The sequence below is a fragment of the Desmodus rotundus genome, chromosome 4, assembly GCF_022682495.2.
Source record: "Desmodus rotundus isolate HL8 chromosome 4, HLdesRot8A.1, whole genome shotgun sequence".
Taxonomy (NCBI): Eukaryota; Metazoa; Chordata; class Mammalia; order Chiroptera; family Phyllostomidae; genus Desmodus; species Desmodus rotundus.
In genome coordinates, this window is record NC_071390.1 from 143415945 (window position 1) to 143431303 (window position 15359).

Below are 15359 nucleotides of genomic sequence, written 5' to 3' on the forward strand. Positions count from 1 at the left end.
CGATTTGGGAAGGGTCATCAAGGAACATGTATAAAGGACCTAAGGACAAAGCCAAAGGGTGTAGGATTGAGGGTGGGGCAGGGAAAAGTGGTGGTGGGAAAATGGAGACAACTGTACTTGAACAACAATTAAAAAAAGAAAAAAGAAAAAAAATACCTTTACAGGTTTGGACGTTCTTTTGTCGACAAACGATAACCAGTGCACAGTGTATATTCAATAAATGTGAGCTGTACTGAAGTCAGGGAGGAAAAAATTTTCCTTCTGCCCTTCTGGATTCTTTTGGCTGGTTTAAGAATTAAATTAGCATGAGACATATTAACAGAAGAAAATCAAGCTTGGTCTTGTATAGGCGGAAGTCTCATAGATATGGAACCTAAAGAAATTACCAAAGCAGGCAACTTTTATACCTTTTAGACAAAAAAGTAAATTTATGATGAAATGACAGGACAGAGAAACTTAAGCTTGGGTACTAATTAGTGAAGAAACTAAGCCGAGTTTACACTGCTTTCTTGGCCCTGAATTTCCTGTGTCTGATGATAAGGGTATCTCCTTACCTCCTGGAGCACTGAGGGTAACTTTAACTTGTGATTTTTTTACTTCCTGCTTTCAGGGAGACAGAGAGGAGGGTGACAGTGTCCTTTTTGCATGAACTGTTTCTCAACTAACTTTAATTCAAAGCAATCAATACGCCAAAGTGGCATATTTGGGGGTGGCAAATTTTGCTCTCTTATCTTGACTTCAAGCAGTGTCTCCATATTTGTCTAGTGACAAAAATCACTTGGATGGACTTGTTAAATTTAAATATTTCCAACCCCCTGCCAGAAGATTGTATTTCAATTGTCCTGAAAAGGATGGGGAAAGTGGATTCTGTATGCTAAACAAATGTTTCAGAATTTTTTAGATTTCTCAAGTTTAGAAAAGACCACCTTAGTCAAAAGATACAAACTTCCAGTTATGAAATAAACAATTCCTGTGGATGGAATGTACAGCATGGTGACTATAGTTAATATTGCTGTATTGTATGTTTAAATGTTGCAGAGTAGATCTTAAAAGTTCTCACCACAAGAAAAAAATTTTTTGTATCTTATGTGTGGTGTTGAATGTGAACTAGACTTGGTGGTGATCATTTTGCAATATATACAAATATTGAATCATTATGTTGTACACTGAAACTAATATAATGTTATATATTAATCAGATCTCAATAAAAAAGAAAAGAAAACGCCACCTTAAAGCAATGGTTTTCAAGGTTTGGGTACTTCAGAGTCCCTGGGGTAACCCACCTTTGCAGTCCTGGGTAGGAGTGAAGAGTCTGCATGTTTATAAGAGTCCAGGGTAATTCTGATGTTACTCATGATGCAAAGGGGCTTTATACCACTGACCATATATGTCCCTTAAAGAGATTCTCTGACCTCTTGTAAACTTTTACCAAACTTTGGTTCTTGGTCTTAATATAAAAATTATTAAGGAGGGAGACTGGAAAAGGGAGGTGGATAGGAGTCTTAAAATTAAAATTCCCAGGCTTTTCCTGATGATTTTTTTAATCAGTAGATTTGGAGTGGGGCCTGAGCATAAGTATAATTTTTAGGGGCTGTTTATTTATATTAAAAAGCAAGAAGGCATTAGTACCTTGTATTCAACTTAAAAACAACCATAACATTTATCTGTTATGTTGTGAAAGAAGTTTTTAGATATCAAGCGACCCTTGCAGTGGCAGGGCACGGGGAAGGTTGTGAGAGTGGTCAGCTCTGGATGCGGCTATATAGTATGCATCAACTAGAGAATGCAAAAGCGATCATCAAACTAACCAAAAAATCAATGTGTTTTTAAAGAACCAGAAGCATGGAAATGAACAAGCTGACAGGGACCAGAGGGGATGGGGTTGGGGGGAGGGGATGAGGGGGGATAGAAGGGGAACATGTACAAAGGACCCATGGACAAGGACAATGGGGAGGAGAATGTCTTTGGGAGTGGAGGTTGGACAGGGCAGGGGAGAGCAATGGGAAAAATGGGGACAACTGTAACTGAATAACAATAAAAAATAATAAAATATCAATGTGCTTTTTAGAAAAATAACCATGTGCTTGCAATTCTAGACAATGTTAGTGATAAAATACACCTCCCCTGAAAAATCAGTTCTGAACAATTGCTCTAGTTACTGTTGAGTTTACTAGGGAGCAGAGGAGATGAAAAACTTTTTCCATTTTCTTTTCTAGGTTCTTTGGTTGGCTTAATATTGTGTTGGCCAAAAAGTCTGTTCAGTTTCTTCCGTAAAATAAAAGACACATTTTTCATTTTCCCCAATAACTTTATTGGTTTAGATATTTTGAGTATATCATCTATCTCCCAAGTGGTATATCATTGATTCTTTTCAGTCAGTGTCTTGATTAGCTCACTATCAACTTCAACTAGCCTTCCCGACCGTGGAGCGTGGAGCATCATCCAGCAAGAAATCTCTAGCACAAAACTTCACAAACCACTTTTGACACATTTGATCAAACACAGCACCTTCTCAATACACTGCATAAATATTTTTGGGGGGTATCAGTTCCATTTTACCTTTCTCAAAATAATGAAGCATAATATGCCAAAATGGCGCTTATTTTCTTCCATCTTCAATATTAAAATGGCTACACAAAAATTCATCAATTTTGATAAGTTTTAAATGCATGCTGATATGACAACTGTCACAATGCAATCCTACAAAATTATTTTGAATGAAGTTAAAGACAATTAAGCGCTACTAGAGATAGCGTTTTTTATGGAAAAAACCAGATGAACTTTTGGCCAAAGCAATAAATTGACATAAGACAAATTAACAGGAAAAAAATTAATTTTGTTTGTACAGGAGCCCTACAAAGGCATGAGAGAGCTCTTGGACACTCAGGCAGTTAAGGCTTCTATGTCATCCTGAGCTGAGGAGAAGAGGGTAGGGTCTGGGCTCCAAAGGGGACAAAGACCATTCATAGGGAAGGGCAAATGTTTGGTAAACAAATGTTTGCCAAGCTGTGGAGATAGTTCTTTGGATGTAAAACTATCTCTTCTACTAACTTCCTTCCTGGTTTAGGCCCTTTATCTAAATTCTTTTAGGCAGCCAAGAGGGAGGTTAAAAGCTCTTCTTGAGTCTGTTGGGTTGTGAATATCTTCAGCTCAAAGTAATCCACATGCCGAAGTGGCTCATTCTGGGGAGGCCTGACCTGATCCCCATCAGGAATAACCTTCAAGCAAGCACATTTACATTACTCATCCTTTACTACACACTGCATTATAATGGGAGTTAATTTGGAGGACTTCCAGTTATACAATGGACTCATACTGTTCACAAAGTAAATTCATGGAGGTTTGGTGCTTTTGAAACTAGCTTAGGAGGCCTTCTTCAAGACTTGTAGTATTATGTATTCTTTCATATAACAATAGGCTTGAAATAAACAATGACAACATAGGCATTGTGAAGAGAAGAAATGACTTGAATTACTTCACATCTGTCATTCTTTGTGACCCCTTGTTTCTATTTGTGCTTAAAATCTAAAATGTGGAAGAGTGGGCAGTACGAGGTGCAATGTTTTGGTTTGGTAAGTGCAAATTTTAGCTCATACATGAAATATTTTATCAAATTTGAATAAAATCTTTAAAATTGAAATTTCTTTTTATTTCAATCAAACATTTTTTTTGCTTTAAAACTAAAGAACAAATCTAGAAAATAATGATGATTATTACTTATTGTGTGATTATTACTTTTTTGGCATATAAGAGAAAGGAATGTTAAAAAATGATATACTCTGATCATCCAGTGTGCTAGATATAGAAGGGCCCTTGGTTCCCCAGCCTGGTTTCAATTAAAATGGAACATGATCAATATGTAGAGAAAATAGACTTTATAACTAATTTTTGTCTGCTTCCTCTCCCATAATAATTCAAGAAAAGTCAGGGGACCAATTTAAGACCTCCAAGTATGCTTTGCTATGTGACCTATAAGTGTGTCTCATGGAACAGAGGAGCTTGTTTCTTGACTGTTTGGCATTTTGAAATTTGTGTGTGTCTATATAATGATAATTTCAGGAGGAGTTGCCTTTTAAATGTGGTATACATCTTGAAAGGTATTTTAAATTTGTTGATTATCAACTTGAGGCAAATAGGTTTCTAATTATAAAATAAGCATATATTTTTGGCTTCGTGTGATACAATTTAGTAAGTAGTATAGATACTATCACCGAGTTTAAATAGTAAAATATTTTGCATGTCTTTTTTTTAAAGATTTTATTTATTTATTTTTAGACAGAGGGGAAGGGTGGGAGAAAGAGAGGGAGAGAAACATCAATGTGTGGTTCCCTCTTCCACACCCCCTGCTGGGGACCTGGCCTGAAACCCAGGCATGTGCCCTGACTGGGAATTGAACCAGTGACCCTTTGGTTCACAGGCCGGTCCTCAATTCACTGAGACACACCAACCACAGCTGTTTTGCATATTTTAATGGCAGCCCTGAGTTACCTTTGGAAACATAAGTTCTAGGAGCTATTTGTGAATCCCTGGATGTCCTGGTGAGCATAATATTGCTTCAAATGGGTCCAGTTCTCACTCCTTAGGTGCCCTTGACCTCCTGGGCAGACACTCATGCAGCCACTGGTAATGATCACCTGCACTCTCTAAATCCTTTCCTCTGTCCTGTCCTTCTCCCCATCCTTCTCCTCATTACCTATCTGCTCCTTTTTTGTCCTCTTCCCATTTTTACTCCATGCCAAAGGCTTATAGTTAGATTCCCTTGATGTGGTCATTTGTGTACAATGCAGCTCCACAGTATTTGGCGAGTCATGGCATTTTGGCTTCTACTTTCATTTCACTTGCATTGACATAATTCAAAAAACACAGAATGTAGGATCAAGATAAATGCATTAACATGTTGAAGGCTGGTTTTCTGACCTTAAAAGGTATTTGCTTTAGGACCTTGCCAAAAACAGGGATGAAAGACTTCTCTTAAAAAGCATAACTTTGATCTTCTAGGGTTAGCAAGGAGTGGAATTTTCAGGGCACCAAAAGTCAATGATCAGTCAGTCAAAGGGTTTTTCTACTGTCTCTTTGTTTTCTACCCCAAATCATGTTAAGCAATATCTAGATATTATTATCATTGGTTTTCAGGCATCTACAAATGAGGTATTTCTTCATAAAATCTTGTAACATAAAATCTTATTTATTTGGGCATAAGTGGATACAAAGGAATTTTTTTGCAGTAGAAGCAGCTGGGCTCTGTGATCCTCAGAGCATCTCTACTACCAGGGATGGCAGCATGTAGCCCCTTGCCACCTCCTCTTGAAGCAATCGTGTTGATGAGAAGACATTCAGCCATCACTCCGTCCTCGGTGGAGGCAAGGTCACCAGGCAGATTTTCTCTAAAGCTACCCTTATTGGCAAGGGTGCCTACATGTTAGACTGAGAGAAAATTCTTACTGTCATTTTGCAAACATAACATAGTCTTCCCTCGTTGCAGTATTTGTCTTCTGGGAAAAGACTTGCAGAGCCTTGTGGTAAGTTGCTTAATTGTAGTCATGATGTGTAATCATATTGTTTTTTCTTCTTAAGAGAAACAAGAAGAAATAACAGTCTGGTGACTATCAGGATCCCCAGGCATTGGACCAAAGGTGTCTCAGAATAACAGTGTTTTATTCTAAAATCTAAAATCTGACTTACCAGAATAGGGATTTTGACCAGTGTCTGAGGCCCTTAGGGGGTTCTTGGCTGGACTGCAGGATGTTAGAGACCCCTCTCAGAAATGACTGTACATCTTTTTCTGTATGTACATTTCATCAGTTTTCAAAAACTTCTCTTTCTAAAATGATCTTCTTTTGCAGCATTCCAGAAGCTATGGTTTGCTTCTCAAATTATAATAAAATTAATTCTTAATTGATATATGAAACATATGCCCTTGCCTAATTCAATTTTTCAGAATGTTAAGTAAAACAAATGCTTAGGAGACAAGGGAAATACTCGAATATGACTGAGGCTTGCCCTGTTTTTAATTTAGTGGAACTATACTGATTTCAAAAGCTTTTCACTGAAGCACACAGATATGCTCCTAATTGAAAGAGAAAGATATCTACTTCATTTGACTAAATGTATGGTAGTGGACTGGCTAACGTTCTTGGTTTTTTAAATGTAATAAAAATTACTTATAATACTCGGTAATATAAATGAAAATACTTTAAAAATTGAGTTTTTAAGTGTGAAGACCCTTTATTTCTGAGTAGAGGAATTGGGGTTACTTTTTACTTTCTTTTATTGAGATTTTCTATATTGCTTCAGGGGTGTCCAACCTTTTGGCATCTCTGGGCCATGCTGGAAGAAGAACAGTTGTCTGGGACCACATGTTAAATACACTGTGACAAGTAGTCACACACACAAACAATCTCATAATGTTCTAATTAAATTTCTGATTTTGTGTTGGGCCACATTCATAGCCACCCTGGGCTGCACGCAGCCTGCGGGCGGGCTGTGCATTGGACCCCCCTGGAATATAACAGAGGCCACTTTATTCGTGGAAGAGAAACTCTGTGTTAGACACTGTTTGTAAAGTATAACACCATTTAAGCAATAATTAGACCACAAATAGTGATGAGAAAAATTCTGAAAGACTAGATAATGGTGGACCTTAAAATAGTAATTTTATAAAAGTTGGGAAAATTGGCACTAAACATGTCAAAAATGAAGAAAAACTGATGAAATGTCAGTTTAATTGAAGTTTGAGAGCTAACCTTTTTTGTAAATTTGTATGTACCTTGAATACTTTTATGCAGGATTTAAATGAGTGTCGCCTCATTTTAGTAAAAGCATTTATTCACTTTAAGAGCTTCATGGAAACTGTTTCTATAATTAAACACACAGGTTTGTTTCCATGTGGTTTCATAATAATAATGTAATACAGGTTTCCCACACCAGTATGAAACCTTTCCTAAGTCAAACTGGCATGAAGGTCCTATGTCACAATGCATTTGGGAGCAGAAGGAGCCTGGATTCTTTTAGCTGCACAAGGGGTGCCAAGAGTTCCTTAGAAATAATAAATTGTCTTGTGGTGTGAAAAGAGTCAGCCAAAGGGAACACAACAGAGGATAGATCTTAGAGCCAGAAAAAGTGTTATAGAATTCTAGAAGTACAGCATCCATTGTCCTGCACTGTCCAGAATTGATGCTGACTGAACCTTCCTACAATTCCTCACTTTTCAAAAGCCTTTTAGTGATATCTTCTCTTAAGAATGCATCTTGATTTTGTAATGGAACTTGGCTCTTAGGCCATTTCATTTTTACGTTAAAGCTTACAACACAAAGAAAAACATGCATATCTAATCTAATCTATCAAACCTTGCTGAGTCTTTCTCAGTATTTTGTTACAAAATGGTGGCAGTGAAATGTGAAATGTTTATATTTCTGGCACCTATGTGCCCTTTTGCTCACACATGTCTGTTTGACTTATACTATTACATATCATCAATTACTCTTCCATCTCTAAACTCCTTTGTTTTGAGATTGCTTTTTATTTCAGTGAATTCTCTCTCTCTCTCTCTCTTTCTCTCTCTCTCTCTCTCTCTCTCTCGACAGAGTTTATTTGAGCCAAAATGACAACAATTGCTGAGAGCAAAATCTCAACGGATTGAGAAAATGCTCCAGAAAATGACAGTTTTACCACTTATTTTGTACCTCGGAATCAAAGGGGAATATGTAAGGGGGTTACGTGAAATTCATTGGTGATAGATTAGGGAGGTGGGGTAAAGCAAATTGGGGAAATCTATGGGATTGGATAAAAAGTAAAATGAATAGATGTATACTTCTTTTACATTTGTGGGTATAGGATAGTTAGCAGTTAACAATTAACACAATAATAACAATGAGGGGATTTGTGGTCTCTGCTCTGGTGCAGTGTGGTGGTGCCCTGAGTAGTCAAGTGGGGTGGGGGAGGAGGGAGCTGGGAAGAAAATCATCCTGAATTCCAAAAGTATGTTATCATAGATGCAAAAAGACAACAGACAGGCTTCATTAAAGATTGACCATTGCCAGGGAAGATACTGGCCTAGGACATGACTACCTGCCATGATATCTTTTTAGTTAGAAAATTTTAATTTCACACTATGCCACGTGGTTACTTTGGGTCTCTGAGTTTGGAAGGCAGACAGGCAGGCCTCCCCTGAGCTGGTCAGGTTTAGTATGTGACCACTTTTTCATCCACATTTTCCCTTTTTGGTTGTAAATCAACCTGAAGGATGCATTGATGACCAACCTTTGGTCCCATGGTGCTAAAAAGGCTCATTTCTAGGAAGTCTCAGTGTCAGCATTTGTCTTCTGAATGATGGACCATCAGGGATGGGGCGAGACTGCAACCTTGGATAGAAGTCAAGGCCAAATTTTTCTCAAAGGTGAAAAGTAGGTAAATGGGAGGCAATCAGGTCTTCATGAAGGACCTTCATTAAGAAAAACACTCTGCATCATTTCTAACCTATAAGCTATCATGATCTAAGTTTTGCTATCTGTCTCATTTCTCTGTATTTTGCATCTAGTATAGCATTTATTTATAATTTGAGGGCACACTATCCACTTCTTCAGTTTAATGAATACTTTATTTTGAGCCTTAGTATCAAAAGCTGTACCATGAAAAAAATCTTTTTTGTAAAATTGAATTTATTGGGGTGACATTGGTTAACAAAATTATATAGATTTCAGGTGTACAATTCTATATCATCTCAACTGTATGCTGTATTGTGTGTTCTCATCACCCCAAGTCAAGTTTCTTTCTGTCGCCATTTATTCCCTTTTTACCCTCTTCTACCTTCCACTCCCCCTTTCCCCTCTGGTAATCAGTGCTATTGTCTGTGTCTATGAGTTATTTTTTTTCTTAATCCCCTTATCTTTTTCATCCAGCCCCACAATCCACCTCCCCCTGACATCTGTCAGTCCATTCTCTACGAGTCTGTTTCTATGTTGTTTGTTATTTTGTTCATTAGATTCCACATATGAGTGAAATCATATAGTACTTGTTTTCTCTGACTGCCTTACTTCACTTTGTATAATACTGTCCAGGTCCATCCATGCTGTTGCACAGTTAAGATTTCCTTCTTTTTTACAGCCAACTAGTCTTCCATTGTGTAAATGTACCACTGCTTTTTTACCCACTCATCCACTGGTACACACTTGGGCTACTTCCAAATCTTGGCTATTGTAAATAGCACTGCAGTGAATGTAGGGCTGCATGTAGTCTTTCTAATTAGTGTTTTGAGTTTCTTCAGATACATTCCCAGAAGTGAAATTGCTGGGCCCTAAAGCCGTTCGATTCAGAATTTTATCAGGTAACTCCTCCATACTGCTTTCCACAGTGGCTGAATCAATCTGCATTTGCCCCAACAGTGCAGAAGGGTTCCCTTTTCCCCACATCCTTGTCAACACTTGTTGTTTGCTGATTTACTGATGGTAAAATAAAATCTTGAAAAAAGAAGCAACAACACAATATTGAAGCTTGGAATCAAGTTTCTTTGGTGTTTCTATATCCGTGGCTTCTGGAAGCCTCACTGTCCCTGCTGCTGTGTGTCTTCATTAGCTACAGACACATTCACATTTGTTTAGAGGCCTGGTCCTTGGGCCAATAATTTAATTTCTCTCAAGAGCATTATATGCCTTGTATCTATATGACTTCCTTACAGGAAGGGACTAAATGAACCAGGAAATGAGGATTCCTAATTAATCTTTAAGTCACTTTCCTGTCATGTCAGTAAAATCAGTTAAGTCTTATTTGTATAATTCCTATCAGAAATCTGGAATCACCCATATCAATCTTATTAAAGCATAGTCAAGAAAATTCGTATAAATCTGAAGGTGACAGGATAATGAAATATCTTGCATTTAGCTTTTGTAGTTTTAGCCAAAAATAACAATATTTACATTTAGAATGCTTTACTTTCTAAAGAAAATCTGAAATTTATTTTCTACATGATCTCTTCATGTTGAAATTTTCTCTCTCTTAAGAGATAAATAGCTTCAGCGTTTTTTCTTGCATTGTTATTTGCCAATTATGGAGAAATTCCATGGTCTAAGAAATCAGGTATGACCACCTATGCCCTTAAATTCCTTTTATTTCCAGCATAAAATTTTATTAATTTTTATTCTTCATAAAATAGCTATGATGTCTGTCTAAGTCTGAAGACCTTGGCTTCTTTTATGTTGCACAATTGTGTGATTTCTGACTGGTGTTCATCCATTTGCAAGTAATTACCTCTATTCTGTTCATATTGAACATCCTGCATTTACTTGATACATCAAATACTTTTAATATTTCTTTGGTTTAAATAATTGTTACTGATCTCTAAAATTATTGTTTATAATTTAATTTTTCAATTTGTCTTATCTTTTTCTTTTTTTCTTCACTGGAGGACACTCTTATTGATTTTAGAGAGAAGGGAAGAGAGGGAGAGAGGGAGAGAAACATTGATGTGAGAGAGAAACATCGATTGGTTGCCTCTCATACACACCCCAAGAGGTGTGTAGACTGGGAATAGAACCCCTGACCTTTTGGTTTACATGATAACATTGCAACCAATTGAGCCACACCTGCCAGGGCTAGTCTTTTTAGTAAGAAATTAAGGCTACTTTCCTCAAAAGATATTGTTTTTAGGAAATTAGAGGTATTTCCTAATGATTGAGATATATATATATATATATATATATATATATATATAGTCAGTAAATGTTGAGCTGGTCCACTCAGGCATTTGCAGGGGTAAAATACAACATACCTAAGCATCGGAAAGGTATGTAGACCAACCAAGAAGAAGAGTACATTGGTCTTAGAGCTGGAGAAAATTGCTGGATCGGGAAGACAGGGCTCCTGGAACAGAGGCTAGAGTAGATGTAGTAGCTGTGTTAGCAAATGAACCCATGGGGGCGCCGAGGTACTGTTACTGAAACAAGCCCCCTCCCCTGGGGCCTTTCTGTACTAGGTTTGTCTTGCCCTCTGCCCTTAGGAATTGCGGTTCTCAATGTCATAATCTGGTGAAAAGAAAGGAACTATGTATTCAAAAGTTATACAGGTTTAGAGTAACGGCAGAATGTCACTGTTAAAATTTCATAGTCCCTTAAAACACCCACAAACCCACAGTCCTTCCTTCCCGCCTTTGCCCAACCAGGCCAGTGAGATGCACCATATTTTAGGAAGAAGAAATAGAAATCCATAGCTCGGCTAGACTCTCAGTTCCTCTCAGTAATCCGCGCTGGGCTGCCAGGTCTCCTGCAGTTCCCAGCACCATCAGCTGTGTCGCCACTGCCACTGATCGCCAGTTCTTAATCCAAAACCACATGGCACCTTCTCATGGCCCACCAGCACGAGTCCTTCCCCCACCTTTCCTTCCTACAAGGTCTCACATTGTCCTCCCACATAGCCCTGCATTGTGTTTCTGCATTCTTTCAAATCCCTCAGAGAGAGCTCTGCATGGCTGCTACATCTTGCTTTCCTGCATCCTAAGCTGGGTGGTCAAGGGAACCCCCTGTCTGATCTCAAAACTGGGTGGTTAAGAAGAAAAAAGAACCCATGGCTGCATGTGGGTTTAAATCCTGGCACAAATCTTCCTCCATAACCCCATTTTTGACTCCTCCCACAACTTGCTACACCTGCTAGCACTCCCACAGTTCTCAACCTTTCTGGGCTGCCATAGTAAGTCCAGGAAGGCATGGCCCAGTAGCACGGAGCGAACCATCTCCAAGTCCTCATGCAGGCTGTAACCAGGGAACTGCCTCCCCGTTATATCATGGGTTAAAGTCACGACCATCTCCCTGCTAGACTTGTTGATATGCAAAATAACCATTTTTTCATATCAGGTATGAAGTTATCCTGCTGTTACCGATATGCAAAATAACTCTCAATGGCCATGCTCTGTATGTCCTATCCACCCCCCTCCCCACTTGTGAGGGTGGGGATACCCTATATTTCTATATTTCCTGGACACTCTGAGTTCTGGACCCCATTCCAAATCCCTTCTTTGTGGCTGGAGTGGGGAGGGTGGCCCTGGCTGTATCCCTTTACGGCTATATCAAAAAGACCCAGCTATTCTATTGTTTGAAGAATTCTGTCAAGATTCTAGATTCCACCTTGATGTAGGCCAGTTGACAGACAGAGCCATTTACAATGCATTCTAATAAAGGAGCATGATAGTGAGGAAAGAGCATGGACTTCAGAGTCAGCAAGTTTGGCATAATAGTCATGTGAGCCTGGGAAAATTTCTTATCCTCTAGGAATGTCAGTTTCCTTCTCTACAGGATGCATAGCAATGTCGTCCACGTGAGGTTGTTGGAGGGTTACAGGTAACATGGGGAAAACCTGGCCCACAGGAAGTGAGAGTGGTTGCCATCATGCCCTTCATTTCCATGACCCCATTCTCTTGGGTGGCTCTTTCCTTCTTAGAAAACCTTTTCTTGGGCTCTTTGTTTTTTGCTCATGCCTTGAACCTGAGTGTTCCCTGGAATTCCTTTCCACAGCTCTCTTTTGTTCTCTGTCTGCATACTCTCTCCAGCAATCTCACCCACCACCAGGACTTCTGCCATCACCTTGGCAATGACTTCCTCGTCTGAGTCACTGTTCAGCCTTCCTCCTGGGCTCCCAATCCAACATCTTAGTAGTAATCCCTGCTTGCATACGCTACAGGTACTTCAGGCTCCACATGTCCCGACTTGACTTCATCACTCTCTTCATCACATACTTTTCCTTGCATCTCCTACTTAAAGTAGCACCATTCATTTTTTAGTCATCTTTGAACATCCACTACTATTTTTATACCCTAATATGTCATCTTTAAACATTTGCTACCATTTTTTATGTTCAAATATGTCAACTATTTCTGTCAGTTTTGCCACTTAAATATCTTATCCCCACTGTCTCAATTCAGTTTCCCATTTAAAAAAAAATATTTTATTTATTTATTTTCAGAGAGAGGGAAAGGGAGGGAGAAAGAGAGGGAGAGAAACATTGACTTATTGTGTCCCATGTGTTCCTAACTGGGGACCTGGCCTGCAACCCAGGCACGTGCTCTGACGGGGAATCTAACGGGTGACCTTCCAGTTCTCAGGCCAACACTCAATCCACTAAGCCACACCGGCCAGGGCAGGTCCTCAATACTTTCTCTACCTTCCATTTTCTAGCATCAACCATCTCCAGGCTATGTTATGCAAAGCCAAGAGAATTTTTTTTCTTTTTCATATTACTTCCTTTTAAAGTTTTAATTACCCCCCCAAATGACTATTTATTGTAAGAAGATCAGAAAATTCAGATATAAAAAAATGACATTAAAAAATGACTGTAATCCACAGATGACACACCATTAAAAGTTTTGTATACATTCCTTCAGACTATTTTAAATTTACAAATAACAGAATGATATATAAGGTTGAACTCGAGTAGACTTTCAATCTTTGATGAGGTGATATTGAAAATAAACTGAACTAAGATTTTCCTTCTGACCTGCACTGGGCAATTGGTGGTGTATCCACTGTGCTGATGTTAAAGTGAGACCATCGGTTGGTGGTTAATTATTGGTTGTTTTTATTTTAAAGGAAATTATAGCAAATCACCTATCTTTGATGAGGTTATGGTTCCTCCTGAAGGAAATAGATGCCTCTGCTGTCAGACATCCTAAGAGTGGTCAATCCTGGAGCAAGAAACTTGGAAGGCAACCTGAGGCGAGAGGTAAGAGGTTTTTCTCTTTTCAACACCAGAAGTTCATGTAATCTAAATTCTGAACGACAGGATTTCAGGGCATTTGTAGTGAATTAACAGCTATGGTTACATGGAGGATGCTGGGAGCACACCAGTCCAATTAGGGGCCAAAGGTATGCCCTGACTCTGAGCAGTAGAAGTTTTGGGCTATTCTGTGTGTGGTGATTCCCTCTCAATATTTCCAAAACTAATGGAAATGGTATTCCGTGGAAGTTACAGCCTGCTTCCTGAGGAATGGTGGAAAAAAAGGGTAAGGGTCTGTTTGATACTTGAGACAAAATAGAATGACTAGTAAATATAACTGGAAAGGCTTGACAGAGACCAAAGAACTGGTAAACAAATGTAGTTAAGATACATCCAGTATTTGGCAAGTAATTTACATTTAGTAGTACAGAAACTGAGTAAATTGTAGCAGACAAGGGCATCTTTTCAGAGGTGTGGACTTAATTTACTTGCACTGTGTACTTTATAATCCTGCATGTGACAATAACGACTGAGTGACCTTTAAAAGGTTAACTGTTTTTTGGATGTTTTATTTTTAGCTAGATAATAATCTTTTGAGATAACCAACCTTTATAGACAATAGGTGCCATGTTTATCTGCTTGATTTCATTGTTTTGAGGCTCTTCATTGTTGACTGTTGCTCACAAGTTTTGCACAGTGGGGAGTTCCTGTGGTTAGTAGCTCCCCACACAGTATTTCCACATTGCCTCCGGTAATGGTGTTGCTTTGGCACTTGTTGGATGATCTATTATCTTCTGATGGAAGCTGCAGTTCTTCGGTTTAAATCTATCTTGTGAATGCTGTTTTGTAACTAGTGGAAAGTAGATCTGAGATTTCCTGGGTCTCAAAAGGCTTTTTTATGGACCAATTATTTTAATCTAATATCTTTGAAGACAGCAATTGGCATGGTATATTTAAATAATTAAGTTTTCCCTCTTCATTTCCTAGCCTCTGATCCTGTGAATGGCAATGCTAGTTAGATCGTGGGGAAGAGGTGTTTCAATTTAACATAAAAACAAATCCAGCTTTTCCATTCCTAAGGTTAGTTTGATTTTATTGTTGTTTAACAGATTCAAGTGGGAATTCATGCTGTAAGTTACGTTTTGTTTCTTAAGAATAGCCTTCTCACAGAGTTTAGGCAAAGTACCTCTTCAGTCTTTTTCTAAGTGTTTTGTATTCATGGATATGAAATGAAAATATTTTTAGTTTTTATAGCACCAAAATTGTGTCTGAACCTTTTATAATTGAACAAAATACACCAAGATAATTTCTATTTTATGTTGTGTTATAAGGATTGAATTAAATATATATTAATGCTTAAATATTTATGTACACTAATATTTAAATATTTGTCTTCTCTTATGACCCGTGATAGCAGGTTTTTTATACCACTAGGTCTCCAACTTTAGCTTGCATCCTAATTGCCTGGAAGATACTGGGTCCTACCCTGAGTTTCTGATTCAGTAGGTCTGGATAGGGGGCAAGAATTCACCTTTCTAACAAGTTTTTTTTAGGTGATGGTGATGCTTCTTGTCTGGGGACCCCACTTGAAGAACCTGGTTTAATCCTTCAGGCAAATGCTCTTCACAGGCTATGGCTGGATACTGGAATGCTTCTGTGGCCAG